At 49.0% G+C, this 17645-nt stretch overlaps 1 long non-coding RNA gene and 1 pseudogene across 1 annotated transcript; one reads left to right on the top strand and one right to left on the bottom strand.

Annotated features, from left to right (window-relative positions):
* Window positions 1-1125: 1125 nt before the first annotated feature.
* On the top strand, window positions 1126-5175 carry LOC102020490. Its single transcript, XR_262063.1, has 3 exons — window positions 1126-1901; window positions 3380-3563; window positions 3678-5175. It is a non-coding gene; the product is annotated as an uncharacterized LOC102020490 (long non-coding RNA).
* A 4324-nt stretch (window positions 5176-9499) lies between these two features.
* The window catches only part of LOC102014834, a 10927-nt pseudogene continuing 2781 nt past the window's right edge, over window positions 9500-17645 (bottom strand).

Here is a 17645-nt window from a genome sequence, read left to right as displayed (position 1 = left end):
TTGCTCTACAAGTGGTCAGGACTGTGCACTCTGGTTATATAGATCTTAAATTGGATCCCAGCTTTTTCACTTACTAGCTATGTGTCTTTAGCTATCCTCTCAAAGTCTCAATCTTCTCATCTGTAAAATGGGCATGTGATGTTCTCTAGTCTCATAACAGAAATTCTCTTGGCAAAGTGCGCCCCTGAAGTGTATTGTTATTATTATTTTTTTATTATCTCTGCCTGAAGGGTCTTCCAACAGCTGAAACCTTGGTGTTTGGAGCTTACCATGTCAGTGATATGTCCCACCTGATGGCACTGTCCCTTTCTCCTTGCTCCTGGGAAGAGTTGCGCTAACCTCAGACTTCAATCTCCCTTCTAGATATCCTGTCTCTGAGAACTTGGCTCCCTTTCGCAGCAACTTGGTCCCGTCCTTCTCTAGACTGAGTCAGCCTCTGGGTCCCGCCAGCTTATCTCTGCGGAGTGTCCTCTTGGGGCTGCGGAGCAGTCCAGCTGGGAGGTCTTGCTCCTTATCATCGATGACCTCACTGTGAACCTTCCCGAGGCCGTGGGGGAGAAATGTAAAACATTCAGACAAGTTGTTATTTGTCATCCTCTCACCCACCCCTAAAACGTTAACGGAATTTCACTCTCTCAAATGTGGAATTTAGTCAAAAACCCTTTTTGTCTACAGATGTGGAGAGGGCTCTTAATTCGGCTCTGGAGCTGGTCTGAAGAAACTGTTTGGGAAGCCTGTTGGGGCGTCTGTGGGGGGTCCACTGTCCTTGTGCAGGAGGGTGACCCAGGCACTGGGGAGTGCGCAGTGTGGCCTGAGGCCCCGCGGTGATCTTAGGCTGTGTCCACAGCTGCTGTAGGATGGAAGCTCCCTCAGGACACCTTTGTGAAGCAGTGTTGTCTTTCTAGTTTGGAAACTGGCAGTCGTTACCATAGTAACAGGACTCCCCCCCATTCTATCTTCTCTGAGCCCCAAGAGAGGAGCTGCCTGGCTTGGACATCAAGCCCTGGGCTGGGAAGTCTTGTCAGAGATCATGAGTCATCTATGTACTTTATAGGGAACTGGGCTTTGCGATCCCAAATCACCCATGTGGTGTAAACAGTGAAGCTAAAGGCAGGGATGCTGGGGTGTTAGGGAGGCTGGCTGGGCGAGCAGAGCAGAATGCTGAGTCAGTGGATGGTGGCTGATTTTGATGAGTGTTGCGAATTACTGGTTTGGCGCAGAACATGAAATGGCTTTGTACCAAATCACTGGTGAGGAAAGAAAAACAAAACAACCAGGGCTGGCACCAACAGAGACCCCAACTGGCTTAGAGAGAACGACAGTGTCTGCGAGCTGCTGCTCAGAGCCTGGAGGTCTTGTGGAGTGTCACCAAGGCTTCTTGAGGACCGTGGAGCTGATGGGCTTTTCCTCAAGGGGGGGGGGTGATGGTTGTTCTTGTGGCTCAGTTACTACTGCCCTGTCCACCCCGGCGGATACAGCTCGTTTCTCAGATGGGACAACAGAAGCGAGAGGTCTGTGGGGTTGTGTGATCATGAGCGTGTAAGGGAATTGGAGTGAAGGTATTTTCCCCGATTATTCTGGAAGGACAGACCTGACTGATGGTGGCTGGAAGCTGCACTTTGCGTGCAGGCTGATGTGGAAGGAAGAGAAGCGGCTGGAAAACTCTGCAAACTGATTATTAATTCAGAAGGAGCTCAGGTTGATCTTTGGAAACTGACCGTTGACCACTGTCTTGCATTTACCTGGGTTATTGCACTGCTGCTTTATGGATCTGTAAGAAGTCAAGGGGAGAAGGATGAACAGACCTCTGCAGTTAGAAATTATTTATACTAGAAAATCTCACGAAGCACTTTGCGATTCAAGCAGATGATGCGATTCCTGATCCCCATCTGTGCCTGGAGGTGTGTACAGCACGAGATCACTGGGGTAGACTGGGGCGCCCACAAAGGAGGAGAGGGACCCGGGGGTGGCGGAGAGCACTTCTTTCTGACAGCCAGACATCGCCTTCTGTGTGGGTGGGGCCACAATCGCTTTCATCCTGGCTTTGGTGGGCATGCTTGGTTTTTGAGCAGTGCTGTTTACAGCTGCAACATGTACAAAACTTTGCAAAAGCAGAGGCTGAAAAGTGGTCAGGGCCCTTTCTCATTCCTGACCTGTCTGGCTGGATCTTTGTTAGTACGCGGTCTTGTTCCCAATTTCCCTCCATTATTCTGGAGATGAGAGATTTGGTATCAGGTCTCTTCTGATAAAAGTCTAGGATCTAGTCAGGAAGAGTGGCTCCTTTCAAATTCAAAAAGGAAACCACAATGGGAGAATTGGGGTGGGTAGATGGGAGCGAGGGGTGGAGGTGGCCCAAGGAGCTCATCACTGCCTCAAATGCCTTGCAAAGCACGGGAAGTCCAAGGAGGAGAAACAGCTGGGTGCTTTTCAACACCTTAACCTGCGTGTGATTGTGAGCTCACGCTGTACTCGGAGTGGGTATAGAGACATGGGAAGCACCATACTGGGAGTTGGACCCTGAACTTTAGCCTGGCCCTGGCCAGCTGTGGAATGGAGGAAGTCGCTTTGGCTCTGTGGGCCAGTCCAGTTGTGTCTTCTGTTGGTGGGACAGGGAGAGTGGGTGGACAGGGATTAGGCGGTCTCTCTTCTGTGATCCGCCAGGGACAGCATGACCGTATCTCACACACAAAGCCAAAGATGGGGACTGCTATCCAAGGAGGTGCACTGCTCCCACCCTGCCTCCCCAGCGGGTTATCTGCTGACTTGACTAACACAAACCCCCATCTGGCCTCCGTCCAAACACCAGATGTGCCCCTGATTAGTGTCGGTCTGGGGAATGTTTCCACGACTGAAAGGTCAGTGTCAGCTGGAAGTGTGCAGTGTGGGCCTCTGCTCCCTCCCCACAGTGGCAGCTGTGGGACCTGAGCCTTCCATTATGTCACTGGCCAAGGAATGGAGCCATGGCGTGGCGGGGGCAGGCAGGGTGGGGGACCAAAATCAGGAGGGCCTCGTTTTAGTTGTCTCCACTCTTCGTTCTTCATTGAAAGACATAGTATAATTTTCCACTTGGAAGAGACTCCAGGATATGCAAAGAGGGAAGCCCCATTAGTTCTCCTTCAGATCTGCCATGTGCTTGTGTCCCTTCCGATTTTCTTATGGGGGCTGTCACCCACACTGTGGTAAGAGAAAGGAAGGGTAATCCTGCGATGGGCTGGGCTGCCATGTTTTACCCTATTTACAGGTCATTTAAGTATCGCTTCTACACTCTAGACAGGCTTTCATGTTTAATTTCATGCATATAGGGCCGTGTGAGGCTTTCCTCTAGGTAGCAATGAAAATTAAATACAATTGAGTTTGATGTGTACCTTATTGATTCCAGACCCGTTTCAGTAGACTGTGACACTTCAGCGACCTGCAAATTCTACACGTTAGAGTTCATATTTTACACAAACTCCGTACACCCAAGAGGTGGACTCGCATTCCTACCAGCAACATCCGCCTTCCAACAGAAGATACGGGTCCTACAGAAGGCAAAAGCTGTTGGGGAAGATGTACTACAAATGGTATTTACAGTCCCCCTGTAGGGAAAAAAAATTCATGAATAATTTGATGGAAATTACAGCAACAATGGAATAATCCTTTTGTTAATTGCATGTTCTCCCTTTGGTTTTCTGCAGGCCACATCTGTGCCCTGTGTCACTGCAATTCCATTTCAAAGGGATGGAGTAGGAGAAGAAAGGAACTTGGGGACTACGGGATTAAGCCTTGAAAATGGCTGGGCACCTTTGATGCGTGGTGTCCTACCAAGCACAGACTTTCTTTACTCTGTGTGCGATTGCCGGTGACATTTGCTGCTCTGCAGCTCACGGCTCCTTGGCAGAGGCTTTGGAGAAGGCCACTTCAGCAAGGGGAACAGCTGGCAATCACAAGGCAGGGTGGGCGGGTTCAGACCGGCCACGGTCTCAGGGTATGTGGCAATCATCTTTCTTCTGCAGCTGAGCTGGAAATTAGAGGCTGTATTCAGCCCCATGTGGGAGAAAGGGAATTTTTACTAGAGGGCATGGCCTTTTGAGTCAGGGGGAGAAAGCATCTTCTGCCTGCTGGGGCAGGGAACAGAGGTGAGTCAGAACAGCTTGTGGAGAGTGGTATTCCCCACTGGGGGTCACAGGGCCACTTGTAAAATGATGCCTAGGTGTTGCTGTACAGCCAAGGTCCTCAACTTTGGCTGCATATTGAAATCATGTGGGGAGCTTTTATAGTCCTGCTGCCCTGGCCCCACCTCTGATCACTGTATTAGACTCTCTGGGGTGGGTGACACTCAGGCTGAGGTAGTTTTTTTTTTTCCGGTACCGGAAATCGAACTCATGACCTCGCTCTTGCCAGGCAGGCGCTGTGCCGCTGAGCTAAATCCCCAGCCCCCGGCTGAGGAGGTTTTTAAGGGCCCCCACGTAATTCCAGTGGGCACCCGAGCTTCAGATCCACTGATCTAGGCCCTCATTCATCAGTGTAGTCTGAAGCCCAGCAGTACCATATCACCCAGCAATTGTTAGACCCACAGAGTCTCAGGCCCCACCCAAGATCTTCTGTGTCAGTTTCTAGCAAGATCCATGAGAAATTTGATGTACATTAAAGTGTGAGGAGCTATAGTTTTCAAATTTTGCTGCACATTAAAAATCACCTGGAGAACTTTAAAAACTCGCACTGCCCAGACCACACCTAATACCAATTAATCAGAATTTCCAAGTGTGGGACACAAGCACCGGTAGGTTTTTACAGGTGATTCCAGTGTGCATGGATTTTCAGCACTGGCTATGAATTAGAATCACCTTGGGAACTTTTAAATGCCTTGATACCTGAACTCCACTTAGAGATTTTGATTTAATTGGTCTGGGAGAGGCAGCAAAAAGATTCCTAGGTATTCAAATGTGCAGGCAGCTGGAACTCCTGTTTCAGAAAGTTGGTTCAGTATCACTGAAAGCAAAACCAACTGACAAACCTTAAACAGGTCCATGGGGCCAAGGACAAACAGCTGAAGTAGCAACCGGACCATCGCTGGACCTTACCTGGTCTCAGGGCTTTGATAGTCAACCTCCTTACATGGGATTCCTACTATTCTTTTGTTCTGCATATGGATTCAAATGTTTGTATGTTCCTTTGGTTTTCTAATAAAGTTCCTCTTGAAAAACTTAATGTCACAGCAGCTGACTTAAAGGACAAAATCCCTGGTTTCCACCTAGGCCATGGCATCTCAGAGCAGCTAAAGGGTCAGGTGGGCCAAAAAGGTGAAAGTGGAGAGCTTGGGTGTGCCAGGACTGAGACAAAGTAAGACCTGGGGTTAAGGTGAGCTGACTGTCTTTCCTTATCTTTTTATCCTGCAATATTCTCACCATTTCCAATATAGCTGTACAGTCAAGTAGCCCCAAGGTAGGGTTGCTGAATGTAACAAATAAAAACACAAAGCACCCAGTAAAATTTGAGTTTCAGATAAATGTTGAATAATTTTTAGCATAAATATGACCCACACAATATTTGGGATATACTTATACTAGAAAGTTATTTATTGCTTATCTGAAATTCACTTTTATCTGTATGTCCTGTGTATTTGTTTGTTTGTTTTGTTTTTCTTCCTGTAGCAGGAATCGAACTCACGACCTTGCGTTTGCCAGGCAGGCGCTTTGCCGCTGAGCTAAATCCCCAGCCCCTGTCTTGTGTATTTGGCAACCCCCTTTTTTAGACAACCCTCAATCTCTCTATTGGAAAATCTGGCTTTGCATTAGGGCTTTTGCTCTTATTATATGAGGTAAGGTCCACGGGTGGATCTTGTCGCTAGGAGGTCCACCATCCTGGGCTCTACAGGGGTTGCTCCAGTATGCGTGTGAGCATGCACAGGTGGCTCTGGGTGTGGCTCATGTCCTTGAGCTTCATTTCTTCCAGGTTCTCCTGAAATAATGGTGGTAAGGTAGGGAATTCCTCAGAAATGGCCTCTTCTCCAGCTGTTGCTCGCCCAGTTCAGGCTGCATGTGCACAGGGAGCTTAGGGGGCTGGAGGTAACGGTGTTGAGCCTATGGTGACTCAGATGGCGTAGAAGTGGGGGGTGGAAAGGAAAGCCTGGCTCACCAGTTGGCAGCTGTAGCATCTCCCTGCAGCGGCTGCTCAGTGTCTGAAGCCGGTGTGTCTGGCTTTCAGCAGGCTGCTCTATGGAAACGTTCAAAGTGCAGTTTCCCATTCCATTTGGCTCAGGGCTGCTCATCCCCTGCTGGCTTCGGAGTGGGGAGGGGGCTTGACGGAGGGGAAAAGGGAGGCTGAGCGTGGGGAAGAGACAGCCGCCAGCAAGAGGAGTGAGGATGCAGCTACAGCGACACACGGCTGGGGATGTGCAGCGAGACGGATCAGGAAGGGTGCCTCAGCTCATCCCTCCAGCCTGCTCTAAACAGAGCTAAGCTGGTGCTGGCCTGTTCTCTGTCTGCTGAAGGGCCCGACAAGAAGCCAAGAGGGTGCAGGAGGCCGGGCCTAGCTCCGAGGCCCTGCCTCCTCTCCCCTGGGTGCTCCGGAGGGGAGTGCGGCTCTGAGTACTCCTTGGACACTCAGGCACTGCTGAGGCTCGGGAGAGCTGGGACTCCTTGGAAGAATCTCCTCTACGCTGTCTCTTGTTGGAAGTCTCCCGCGTTCCCTCAAGGCACCGCCATCTTCCCAGAGCAATAAATCACTGCAGTTTAAATGCAAGTTGCAGACTTGGTTTTGTATTTCTTCTGGGATTCAAGGCTCGAGAAAGCCAGGCTCTCTCGTCTCCTTCTCTGCCTCCGGTCGTCTCGTGTCCCTCTCCTGATGGGCGGCAGTGTGGAATGCTGGTCTTTCCAGACGTCTCTCCCAGGGACCTTCGATGTGGCCCCCGGAAGACTCTCAAGGGAAACATCAATATCTTGTGGCTAATTAAAATGATAGATGGGTCTTTTTCCTCCCTGACCACTTAGTTGAGGGCAGAAACAGCTAGAGATTCTGTGGAAGGTTGGGAGAAAAGCTGCGTGAAGGGAGGGGTGAACAGCATAGCCTGCAGTTACCCTGAGTTCGATACCCCCTTTCAGCTTGCGTTGAGACCTGGGCTGCTGATGAACTGTGCTGATGGGTTGGTGGACCTGGGCCTGGACCTTGCTGGCTACTTGGACTTTGGCTTATGATATTTTGGCGAGAATTTAGTCATGAGCTCCAAGCCATTTCCCTAGGGCCAGGCTGCTGTTTCTTAGAGCTTATGAGACTTGGCCACTGGAGGAAGAGTAGGCCTCTCTCCCCAGGCCTGCAGCCCACTTTGGAATCCAGTCTGGAAGCACAGCCTGTTGGCGAAACCAGGCCTGCTGTGTGCTGTCACAGATGACGTCTTAGGTCCTGGGAGCTGTGGAGAATGGGCTTGTGAGCCTTGGGGGCCAGGCTCAACTTTTATCCAAACTCTAGGGAAGACCAGGTTGCCTCATGGGATTCCCTCAGGCTGGTGCTGGTGTGCCTATGTCCGTCGGGGAATGGGCTGGTATGGGCCTTGCTGGCCAGCTCTCCTCTCTAGCCACCTCTGTCCAGGTCCAGTCTTGGCCTGGGCTCCTGAGTCTCTGCCTGGTGGAGACATTAGTGTGGCCAGGGTCCAGAAAGCACTCCTGGGTGAATCTGTATGGGGCCATGATGTGTGTTTCTTCCTGTGGAACTGGGGCTCTGAACACCTGGCTGGTGTCTGTCAGGGGTTGAGCTGGGCCAGCTCTGAGGCAAGAGGGCTGGGAAAACTGGGAAAGAAGGTGCCCAGCTCCTCGCTGGCCCCCATTCATCATCATGCCCAGGCCCCTCTCTTCTTCTCTGGCATTTTTCATGTTCTGGGACAAAGTCTAAATCGGGCACTTGGATGAGACATTCCTCGGAGCTGCCAACCTTCCTGGTCCAGGGTGGTCACAGGACTCGCTGGCTCCGTCTCCTCTCAGTTTGGCCGAGGCCCTAATCCTTGTGGTGCCTGACGCCAACAGCTTGCTGCCTGCTGAGCTCCTCTTTTGCTGTGCCCTTTCCAGGCACTATTTGGAACGGCTGAGGTGAGTCTGCACGTGTGCATTCATGCGTGTGTGTACGTGTGTGTGCATATGCGTGTGTGTGTGTGTGTGTGTGTGTGTGTGTATGTCCTCTTTGGACATTTAAGTAAATGTTTATTGGCCCCAAGTGAGGCACAAATTCCACAGTCCCTTCTAGCTTTGGACTTGTGATGGGAGAAAGCGCCTGAGTACAATTTATTAAACATGCGCCATTTTCTCCAGCCTTCAGGGTCCAGTGCATGTGTCATCCTCTTCGGGAGGTTGAGAGGTCCTCTGCTGGGCTCGCTGCCCTGTGTCTCCTGCCCTCTCCAGCTCTTACGGTCAGAACGTGCCTCGTACAGTCAGCTCTGAGCCCTGTTGCTTTGGCACCATTTTTGAACGTTTTGTCTGTTACCTCTCAGGGGGCCAGACCCCAGTTCAAGTGCCAAGTCGCATTTGTAAGCCAATGACCTGGAGCTGGTTAACTTCTTGGAGACTCGGTTTCCCCATCTGTACACAGGGGGTCATCGAGCCTTCCTCTTGGGATCACCCTGAGCGTCCGTGAGCTCCTGCGCTGGAGTCACCTAGCCCAGCGGAGCTGGGTGATACAGCTTGGTTCCTGTTCTCTACTCTTCTCACTCGTGGTTGCTGGCACAGGGCCGGGCTTGTGGTCGGCACCCCAGAAAGGTAGTGGTGACTGATTAATGATTATGGAGCCTGCAATTATTGGGATGAAGTCCCTAAACAGGGAAACAGCTCTAAGCAAACCCATTAATTAGGGGCCTGTTTGCAGTTCTTTTGTGCTGGCTTGTCATGTGTTAGCTCAAGGAGGGCTTTTACCCCCCACTCACCCCCTCCCCCCCAGGCCATTTTGGGAAAATAATGACCAAGGAGAGGCTCAGGCGGAGGTGTGCAATTCCCACCTACTTGTGACCTTCACGCCCACTCTCCCTCCCCAGCCCAGTACTGGTCCAATAAACAAGTTAGCAGGTGACAAACATAGCCCTCGTAAAGAAGGCCACTGCCTTTAGGACAGCAGTCAGCCGGAGCTAATGGACTTTTACCAGGGAGCAGAGACTCCCTGAGGCGCAGGCCTGCTGACCTGGAGTGACCTCTCAGGCCAGGGGAGGCCCAGGCCAGCTCGGGGCTCCTTTTAAAAAAAGCTTTCCAGTATATTAAAAAGGAAGAGGTGGTGAAGGAGAAGGAGGAGAGAGAGGAGGAGGAGGAGGGGGAGGAGGATTGCCAATGGAGAACATTGCAGAAATCGTCTTGTGACTGACATGTTTACATTTATCAAATTAACAAGTTTATGTATTTATTTTTTTCAAATTAACAAGTTTAAACTCTAAATGTAGTAAGACTGTAATACTTACAATAAGCGTATGGATACTCCAAGCGAGTGTTAAAATAAGTGAGTGGGATACAAATGTAAGGTAGCACAGCCGATGGCCTTCCATCCTGTGTTACTGCACAGAGATGGCCCCATGGGGCAGCTCAGAGCCCGGGGCCCCAGCTTTTGCTGACCCCAGGTGGGCCAGGGCCTGGTGACAGAGACCAGGAGATGATCTCATCTCACTGGAAAGTAAAGCCCATTAGCGAGGCACAGACTCGTACACAAGAGGTGGGCCTGCGTCTCGTGGTGGGCGGGTGTCCACATTGAGTCTACCTGACTTTTCCCCTTCAGTGTTCTCAGCATGATAGTAAATGCTCCAGATACACAGTGTGATTGAAAAGTACAGTGAATGTTTAAATTTAAAAAAATTGATTACAGTAAAAGACACATTGACCATTTCTCTTCCTCAGAGCACCCCACCCCCGCTTTACACTTATTCCATTGTCCTTGCCGCTTCCTGAAGTAGTTCTGGAAGTCCTCATCTGTGAGTGCCTGTAGTTGTTCTGTCATGGTTGCTTTGATGTCCCGAAATGACTCAAAACATTTGTCTTCCATGGTCATTTTGACTTTGGGAAGGAGCCAGAAGTTCCATGTTGCCAGGTCTGGTGAATAAGGCGAATGAGGACGCACTGCCATGTTTTCAGGAGCCTGCTTTTCCATTGGGTGGCACTTGGCAGTGGCATTCGCTGTCGTTTTGATCACACCTCGCTTGTAAAGATATTCATGAAAGAGGACTTCCAGAACTCCTTCAGAAAGTGGCAAGAATGATGGGATGTGTGTTCAGAGGGAGGGATAGTCTTTGGAGGAGGAGTAAGGGCAAGTTGTCTTTTATTGCATTTTTTTTTTCCTTTTTGAGACATGATTTTGCTTTGTAGTTCAGCCTGGTCTTGAACTCACCATGTAGCCCAGGCTGGCCTTAAACTCACAGCAATCTTCCTGCCTCAGCCTCCCTAGTGCTGGGATTATAGGCATGCATCACCACACCCAGCTTGTAATTTTTTAAAAGCATTTAAACACATGCTGTATATTTTGATCATCTCTTGTACATGTTGACATAAATGGAATCAAATCTTCTCTGAGAAGCACCTTGAGTCAGGCCTCTTTTGGCTTCTGTCCTCCACTTCAGAGAATAACATATTGTTCTGCGATTGTGTGGGCTTCCCTGTCTTTGTCCTGCATGGACTGTGAGTGTCTGTGAGCATATTTGCGTGTCTGGCGCAAAGGAGGGATGGGCAAAATCTGTAACTGGATGAGGGTCTGGGTGCCCGAGTTTGCCATATCTAGGCCAACAGAGAGCCTCCCCCTTACCCCAGGCCCGGCCTGCTTGGAAGCTACATTTCTGGGTGAGTGTTTTCCTGTGTTATGGATCTGTCCCTAGAAGTCGATGTCCTTTTTTTTCCGGGTATCACGGCACATCTGGTTGTTGGTACATGTTGCTTAGTTAGAAAGTCTTAAAACAGCATGAAATTGTTAGCACGTTGCTCGGGCCTGCCAAGCTGCTCTTGAGTCACAGGCTTTGGTGGATTTAGTTTTCTGTTTGTTTTCTGTTTTCATGCAGTTTAGAAAATTGGTCTGTGACAACCTTGGGGAGAAATAAGCCTGCTTGAGCTCTGCCAAGGAGAGGCAAGCCTGAGAGGAGGGCTGTGGGAGGGGAGGAAGGGCTCGCAGTCCCAGCCTCTGGGCTTCTTGCTCGTATATCTTTCTCTTGCGTTTTGGACTAACACTCACGCTCATCTGATGTGTGCAGAGAACGCGTGCCCAAGGAGGTGGGGTGCGCGGGGAAGAGGCTGGTCTCTGCACGGTACTCACCAGGAGAGCAGCAAGGACCAGCGCAACACCTCTGGGGTGCAGAGGAGACAGATGTGCTCTCTCCAAATAAATGCCTGGGCCTGGCGGTTGTGAAGGAAAATGCTCCTTCCCCGAGCACTTGACTCCTCTGCTATCTTTGGGTGTGGGCAATGCCAGAAATCAGCTTTCCCCACATGGCCCCAATATGCCATCTTCCCTTCCTGCTCTCAGTAGCTCTTCTCTCTTGGCAGATTTCCTTTCTGGAAATAATCTCATATGGGGAAAGTCTGGGCTGATCTCTTTCACTTTGGGTGGTAGTAGCAATCCTTGTTGGCTCTGTGCACCCAGCCGGTGCTGCTTCTGGATGGTGAAGCCGGGCTTGGGGAAAGGCGGATTGGAAAGGTATCTGATACCCCCACAGAGGACTCTGCTTGGCTGCTAACAGTGGAGAAGGGCTGCAGAAATTGCTTTTCTGGTTCAAATCAATATCAGTGTACCCCTGCCGCCACCCCTACTTTGGAAGCACTGTACCTTATCCTTGGTGTTCTTGGTTTAAGAGTTTTCTTTCATGCTTCTCTGGAAAAGCATGAGGTCCCTTTCAGCCCTAAATCTGTCCTCGGAGAATGGTGCTCAGCTGCGCTGTTTGGTGCTGGGTCTTTCTGGGCAAGTCAGAGATTTCCACTCTGGTCTGCAGAACGAGATATCGTGGCTCACCCTTGAGGCCCCCAAGGATGAGTATTCTGCCTTCTCATCTCCTGGGGGGCTGAGGTAACTGCTCCCCTAAACATCTAAGTTTTTTAAAGGAACCCTTATTTATTTGGTATCTACAAACAGTACTGGCACCGAACGTGTGTCTTAGATGTAGTGACTTGCCCCAACTATATGGACAATAGTGACTTAGTCACAGAGAGACACCAAATGCTTGTCTGTCTGGTGTCGAAGCCCTCCTTCATTCTTCTACTCCAGGGTCTGTGAGCCCAGGAAGAGCAGGCCTAGAGCCCTTTCGCTCTGAGGTTTTGTCACTCTGTGCGTAGCCTTGCACTTCTGTTTTGCTTCCTTGGTCGTTCATAACCCAGCTCGAAGCCCGCAGAAATGCCTTTGGCTGTCAAGGTCTAAAGCAAGGCAAAATAATTTATTGTCACCTTTAGTTTCAGTTAAATACATTAAAATGTTTAATTTCAATTGGGGATGGGAGAGAATTTTAAAAAACAAGCTTTGAAAGTTTATAAATTTCAATTCTGAGCACTTGACAGAGTTTAAGGGCATCGCTGGTGCCATACTCTAACCCAGCTGTATCTCAGAGATCCGTGCCAGGGACTTCCCTGTCGGTCTCTAGGAAATTCCTCCTTTCTTGCTCTGTGCCTTCTCCTCAGTGGAATGTTTGAGACAAATGCGCCTCTTCCTCGTCAGTGTGACTGGGGTTGTGGGGAGCCGTGCATGGGCTTCTGGAGCCCGTGAATCTCCAGAAATGGAATGAAAAATGAAAATTGCAATTGGATTTTGTGTGTGTGTGTATTTGCGCACGCGCGCATTTCTGAGGAATGAATTTACTAATTGAAGTAGATACACAGAGAAGTCAGCAACTTCAGATAGTCTAAGGAGCACTGGCGGGGGACATGGGAGGAGTTTATTTTAGAGCCAAGTGTGAGGACAAGTTTCCCTTTCTCTGAAAGGGTTGGTCTGCTTTCCCCCTGTAATTAATTTTTAAATACACATTACCATTAGAAATTTCTAATTTTTTCCTTTTCATTTTTCTGAAATTATTCCACCTGAATCAATTCAACTTTGTGTAAATGTTACTGAAAGAGCTGGTTCTCTGAGCAGTTTCTTTTTCTTCCCTTCTGAGAGTCTTACCCGGTGTTGTTTCAGACACAGTAAGTTCCTCTGGTGGCTGTGATGCAGAGTGACGTTTAGAGGGGAAGAGAGACAGAGCCTGAAGGGGTCTGTACTGGAAGCGAGTGCAAATGATCCTATGGGACAAATGTCCTTGGGGCCAAATGTCCTTCTTCAGTGTTTCTGCCAGGAGGTCTGAGGGTAGGAGGAAGCAAGCGCTTTACCGAGGAAGACAAAGCTTCCCTCACCTTGTGGCCTGTGGTGCTGTCACCAGGCAGGAGTTGGTGGGAAGGTCATCAGCAAATCAGACCCCTCTGCGCTGTCTCCTCATCCTTGCATGTGACTCATCATGAGGTCATCTTGCGTGCCGTCCTGTGGTTTTTTCCCCATCACCGAGTGACTTGGAACACTAATGTGGAGGGCCTCCTGGGAGGCTCTCCTTGAAGGAGGAGCAGTTGTCTCCATTTTGGCTGGGCCTGACCCCATGTCCACGTATTGATATGTACAGAGCTGGCTAGAGCCTTTCCTTATCCCTTCAGTTGGCTTTAAGCAATGCATATTGGTCTAGCCGAGGTGCTAATGGTAATCTTTGGAGATGTCAGGTGTGTTTCCCTGGACTCCCCGTTGTTCCCACGTGTGAGCCGGGATGAGGCGGGATGCATGAGCCAGTGCTCCATGCTGTGGGCTGGGATCAAACCTTGGGATAGAGGCTATGACTTCCTGGGGCTTCAAAGATTGCACATCAGACCTGAAGCACCCTCCCCAAAACATCAGACACTATCTCAACTGCGTTATGCAGATTACTCTTTCTGCAGATCCTTTTCCCTGCATTTTCAGGGGTGATTTCAGGCCTCCTACCTAGCCCAGCTCAGGGCACTCTCCTGCTTCCCACGGTTCTCACAGTCACTCATCCTCAAACCACTCCCTTGTTCATGAATGAAGAAAACCTGAGTTCAGCCTTGGGTCGAGGCCTTGGTTCCAGATGGCCATCATTGTGGCTGGACTTAGGACTCCTCGGCTCCCCATAACTACCAATATGCCTTAATTTCTTTATTCTCACCATGGATTGCACTGGAAGTGGTAGATTGGAATTAACCCACTAGGATTCCAATAACTTTTCATGGGATTACAAATATAAACTTCCTGGGCCTTGATGAAGACCAGGAAGGGTGCTCTATAACTAACTCTCGCTGCAAGGCAGGGGGCTCCCGACATGGTCAGCAGGGCTCTTGGGGCAATTCCCAAACAGCTATGACACTTAGGCTTATGGGTCCATGTATTTATTTGAGTAACTACTGGGAGGATAGGAGAGAGAGGGAGAGAGAGAGGGAATTGGAAAGAACATAGGATGTGGAGTCAAGCAACCTTGGTTGAAACCCAAAAGCAATGCCACCTTTTGTCAGGACTCAACACTGGCGGAAGGGGAGGGGGAGAGGGAAGAGAAGGGGGAGAGGGAGGGGGAGGGAAGGTTTGCAGAGCCCTGACTTACAGACATCATCTCTGTTTCCCATGCCTTCCAGAGACTTCTTCCTTTTACCATGCAGCACTTTTGGGCATGACAAAGCCTTGTGGAAAGGGGACAGAGCCACTACTTGCCTGTTTTATCCTACTCAAGGCACTAAGCCTGTCCGCCCTGGGTTCATGCCTGGTCCAACCAACTCATAAAGTAAGAGGGCTGGGCCAAAGTGCTCATTAGAATCAATTTTTTAAATGTCTAGAAGTGGTGGTTTTTAGGGAATATTCTTAGAAGATAGGTGCTGGATCATCTTTTCCTCTCACTTACCAGTGCAGATGTGATGGCAAGAACCCTAGGAGTCACTTTAGGGAGGTGAGGACATGCTTTTGCATGGCAGAGTGATAAATTGGATCCAGAGGGTGGAGGAAATGCCAAACAGTCGTGGGTTATTTGCTTCCAGCACTCTTTTAATTCAGAAAGAAATAAACTTCTGTCTTGTTAAAGTCTCTTGTTATACTGAGTTTTTCTGTCATAGGCGATCTATCCCTAACAAGCCTAATCTAGAGGTCACACATTTGGGTTCTGGAGTCAGATAATGTGGGTTTAAATCCCACCTCTGTCATTTTAAAGAGTCCAGTTAGGGCAAATCTCATGACCTCGTTAAGCCCCCAGTGTTCTTGACTGAAATGGAGGTCATCACTGTATTTATCTCTACATTTGTTATATATATTAACATGACATAATGTATATAAAGTAGGTGGTACTCAATAAATATTTGATATTATAATGTGGAGACAGCAAAAGCAACAATGGAGAGAGGAAAGAGACACATCTCTTTCTGTCCCTTATAGTGTATGTAGGCTACCCACCCTAGGGCAGGCGTAGAACTCATACCCTTAATCCCAGCATAGGATCAGGAGTCAATCACAAAGTCTAGATTCAGTCACCTCTGAAAAGCCTGCCCCCCCATAACTGCATGAGGCTTTGGGGGGATATTTAGACACAAACCATAACATACTGTTGCCCCCTTCATCATCCTGGAGTTTCCATGACCTTGGAGAACTCCCTGGGGTTTGTAGTGGAGTCATATGTTCAGGACCCTGGAGCCTGCATCTCTCAGTCTTTTTGCATGACAGAAACAACTCATAACTTCATGGAAGTCACATACCATCCTTTACACATCCAGAATGGATCAAAGAGTACTCTGTAGGCTTATTGGGGAGGTTAAATGAGAAAATATATATGAGTACCCATAGAGTACATGGAGCATGCAGTCTACCAGTGTAAGTTCCGGTTTCTTGGTCCTGTTGATACTTGCTCCATACTGTAGACACTGATGGGGACCTTTGCTTCACCTTTCCCCGTTACCTGGGCAGGTTGTAAGATCCTGGCAGCACCGTGGGTACAGGTTAACACAGTCGGTGGAGGGCCAGCAACCAACACTGGGCAGAGTGATTGATGCCACCCAACTGTGAAGAGTTGGGCCTGCAGGCCAGGTTGACAGGGATAGAGGGAGGTTCTTAGGGTCAAGAGCAAAGGGTAAGGGTTTTGAGGGCTGTGGGGGAAATGGACAGAGTCCAACAGCATTGTGGGGGACTTAGTGAGAGGAGGTAGGGAGTAAAAGCTCACCTCTGCCCTCCCCAAGGGTTGCTGCTGCTTCATCTCTGTGATTGCAGCTCCAACTCTGTGATTTCCCAAGGGAGATTCCCCAGGCAGTGGTAATCTCTGTGAAGACTATAATACTCATATCAAAGCTTTATCTTCAAGCCTGTGACTGAATGAGACAGCTTATGCAAAGTGTGTGGCAGCAGCGTAGGCCCCTTTCTCCATTCACACCAGCAAGTCCTTGCCACCTAAGGAGTTTTCTGTGCCCACCTAGCCAAGTACCTGGGCACCACCTGCACGAGCTGATGAGGGCCTTCCAGTAGCCCTGGGGGATTGGATGGCTCCACACTGGGAAAGCATAAGCTGTTTCAGGAAGTTGTGGTATCTGTGCAGATCAGAGGTGGTGGTGGGGACGGGGCCTGGCGTCCTACCCCATTGGCTTCCCTTTAAATCTCTCTTCTCCCTGCCACGACTGGAGACTTCCCAGTGGCCACGATCCTTCCCCCACAACACAGACAATTGATGGAGCTCCCTTCCCCACCATCTCTTTAGCAAACACAAACTCCTTTTGGATTGGTATCCCTCTCCTTTTTAAAACATTTTTAATTGAAAAAGAAATTCAGATTATAAAATAGTAGAGAAAAAATACTATAACAAAAAATACTCTGTCTTAGTTACCTTCTCTTCTCTGAGCCACAATACCTGATGGCCACAATCCAAAGGGGCAGACATGTATTTTGGCTCATAGTTTGTAGAGTTTTCAGTCCATAATCAACAGGCTCCAGGGTGGGACAGCATGGCAGAGGGGATTGGGAGAGAAACTGCTTTCAGCATGGCAGAGGGGATTGGGAGAGAAACTGCTTTCAGCATGGCACCAGGGAAGCTGAGAGATCAAGGGAGGAGGAGGGTTAGATATAACCTTCCAGTCCAGGGCCCAGTAACCCACCTCTTCCTACCAGGCTTCACCTCTCAACTTCACATTTAGCTATAAACCCACTGAAGAGTATCACATTCCCATGATCCATTCACCACCCCAAAGCCCCACCTATGAGTGCACGAGGCTTTGGGGGAACATCTAGATGGAGGTAACTTCGGTCTATGATTTTCATACTCATTCCATGAATATGTGTGCATGTTAGGAACTTGTATTCTTTCCCCTGCCTTTGCAAATTACACACAGTCTTTTTACTCTTTGTAGTTTCCTAACTTCTTTTTCAAAAGATATTCAAAATATAACTTTATTCTGACTCTTATCAAAAAAGAATAGGAATGACAGTTACAAACAACATTTTACTACTGAGTATTATGATGTGGCTGTAGCTGTCTTATATATGAAATTCAAGCAAGGAACAACCTCATTCCAAAGAGCTAAATATGCAGCTCCAAAAAAATGAAGGTTTTTTTAAACTATCAACCTCACTCTGGAGTCCATTGATGAATCCAAAGATGAAGCATGTCTGCGTAGCTGGACAATAAAGTGGCTGCTGACATCATGGGACAGTGGCCTAGGTAACTAGACTTCTTTTTTAAAAAA

This window comes from Chinchilla lanigera, unplaced genomic scaffold (genome assembly GCF_000276665.1).
Source record: "Chinchilla lanigera isolate Chin_1 unplaced genomic scaffold, ChiLan1.0 scaffold00040, whole genome shotgun sequence".
Lineage (NCBI taxonomy): Eukaryota > Metazoa > Chordata > Mammalia > Rodentia > Chinchillidae > Chinchilla > Chinchilla lanigera.
The sequence above is the reverse complement of the archived record's forward strand: the minus strand, read 5'-3'. Positions and strand labels throughout refer to the sequence as shown.